This window comes from Gavialis gangeticus, unplaced genomic scaffold (assembly GCF_001723915.1).
Source record: "Gavialis gangeticus isolate Ggan-Ray unplaced genomic scaffold, GavGan_comp1, whole genome shotgun sequence".
In the NCBI taxonomy this organism is placed as follows: Eukaryota; Metazoa; Chordata; order Crocodylia; family Gavialidae; genus Gavialis; species Gavialis gangeticus.
The window spans coordinates 10,345,538-10,348,212 of NW_017729016.1; the positions used below are offsets into that span (position 1 = coordinate 10,345,538).

The following is a 2,675-nucleotide window of genomic DNA, read 5'->3' on the forward strand; positions in this document are numbered from 1 at the left end:
GGGGGGGGGGGGGGGGGGGGGGGGGGGAGAGAACGGGACATGGAGTCAGATTGAGGCTCCCATAGTAAGCGAGTGGGGCTGGGGCTGGGGCAGGTGCTGCCCAGGTGGGGCAAGGAAGGGCACAGGACAGAGCTGTGGGCAGCTTGTTGGGATAGGGGAGGCAGCTCCTGCTACCACATGCACCCCAGTGGAGGCATGAAGGCATCTGCTCCCCAGACATGTGCTGGGTGAGAAAGGGCTGCCTGCTGCAAGCTTGGGTCCCAAGGGCTGTGCTGGCCTCTTCCCAGGGTGGGCAGTAGTTCTGGGAGAGGGGGCTATGGTGAATTTTGGGATGGCCACACACACCACCACCTGCCCCAAGCATAGCCCCGGCCCAACCTCCCCACCAGGAAGAGGCCAGAGCAGCCAGCCCTCAGCCTGCAGCAGGCAGCCTGCCCTCACCCCATGCACAGAACTGGGGGCACATGCCCCCCATTCCTCCAGAGTACAAGCAGCAGCAGGAGCCTCCCACGCTCCCGACAAGCTGCCCACAGCTCCATCTTGCACCCTGCCCTGCCTGGGTATCACCTGCCCCTGCCCTACTCCCTCCCTCCATGTGGGGGCCTCGCCTTGTCCTCCCCCATGTCCCTTCCCCCCCCACCCCAAAGCTTACTGGCCAGACACCGCTCTCCAAGCTGCTGGGCTGCATATAGGCAACTGGATCAGTATTAACTAGCCATAACAGCTGATAATTGGCCATCAGTATTGGCCAAAACAATCTTTATCAGTGCACCCCTATTCCCTACCTTTAAAAGGAACACCTCCCCACCTTGGAACAAAAATTAAAACAAGTCTTTCAAAGTTGTTCTCATTATCAGTGGCAACACATGTAGAACTATACCATCAATGCAGACATATTGCAGGGGTATATGAGAAGAAGGAATGCTAAAGCACACCGATTGCCTACACTAAGGGAAAGCACAAGAATGGCACCATGTGGAAAACACCAGTTTTGAGAAGTTAATGGCCATGTGATAGTTAAGTTTAAGAAAACAATAACCACTTAGCAGCTGTTTAGCTTTGTGCCTTAATACAATGTTAACATTAAAACCTGCAGCAAAGCAATGTTTTGTGTATACTGTTTAGCATAAAAATCTGGTAATGACTACCTCAACAGCAAGTTACTTAACTTGCACTCCTGCAAGCAGTTGTTCGCCAAGAACCTTGCATCAGAGGACAAGATGCAGATACTAGCCCTGGAAGCAAAATTACTGGTAGTGTCTGATCCCTACAAAGTGTCCAACCTTAATGCTTGGAAAGTATTACTCTGTGCAGGCAAGCACAAGCCACATACACATCACAGTTCACTGCCATTCTACAGGAACAGAATGTTCTCAGGGCAAGTATCTTTGGTTCATGTTTGACACCATACTAGTCAGACTCTTGAGACTACTTGAAGCCATACTGTCACAAGGAAGACTGACACCTGGGGCAAAGCCCTCAGTGGCAGCCCGCCCTCGCCCTTTACACAGATCAAGGGAGCACACAAACCCCCATGCTTGCCCAGGAGTGTAAGTAGCAGTGGGAGTTGCCCTCCCTCCCTCTTACCCCCCCAGGCTGGGCAGTGCCTATTGGCAGCTCTTCACTTCAGCACCTGAGGCAGTCACTCCACTTGCCCCCCTCCCCCACCTTGCTAAAGCAAGGAACTTAAGGTGTCATTTTGTTTGTTTTTGCTCTACTACAACAGAGCAGCTTGCTATCACAGACAACTCAGCAATCAAACTGAACTGGTACAATTTAAGATGGGTCAGTTCCTCTGTGTGGAGAGGAAGTGAGGTAGGCAAGTCAACTTGTAGGAGCTTCTTTCTGCATGCTTCCAGCTGACTTCAGACCTCAAGAACTATTTTGTGGAACATCCTGTTTAGATTTATAGACAAGTCCCCTGTCTTTGTGAATGCTTCTTGGGAGAACTTTGCAACATTTGTATCCCTAGGCTTCCACAACTACTCTACATCTGTAGACACATCCCAAACTCCTACATTAACTCTCCAACCTTGAGTGTGTGTGTGTGTGTGTGTGTGTGTATAAATCTGTTACTTCATGAGCAGAATCCTGTCCACAAGGACAAACCCCCTAACCAGCTTTATTTAGTCTCCAACTAAGGACAAAGACTAAGAGAACAAGCAGCATCATAAAAAGTTATATTCTGAATGCCACATACTGTAGGTTTCCTGGATAAGGCACCTAAATTGTCAGTCTTATAGACTCAGCCTATGGAAGCAAGGTTCCTCCAAGGCTTGAGATCAAACTGTCAGTGCTATCAAGCCAAATAGCAACACAACCTAAATTAAGAACAAGAATATCAAATTTGACTAAGAAGCGAGAGATACGAAGGACGCACATGAAACTGACTGAAGACGCACATGAAACAGACTGGAGTCAGAATGCAGTAAAGAGCTAGAGCAACAGCAACTCATAAAGGACATTTTTAACAACCAAGGTCAAAAAGGATAAATAGAAAGATCAGTGAAACATGTAGTCACTGCTGCTTTCAGAGCAAAAGCTGTCATGTGCACCCTCCTGCTCTTACGAAAAAAAAAAAAATCTTTAGACCTTACTGTCTATATTAAGCAAGAGAGATCCTGGACGAACAAAAAAAACAAAAAACAAAGAAAAAAAAAAAAACTTTCCCAGGA

The 2,675-nt window shown here is 48.3% G+C and overlaps 1 protein-coding gene across 1 annotated transcript in view; it reads right to left on the reverse strand.

Moving 5' to 3' along the window:
• The window catches only part of ARL6IP1 (ADP ribosylation factor like GTPase 6 interacting protein 1), a 21,815-nt gene that overhangs the window by 11,405 nt on the left and 7,735 nt on the right, over nt 1-2,675 (reverse strand). The gene's annotated exons all lie outside the window — the stretch shown is intronic.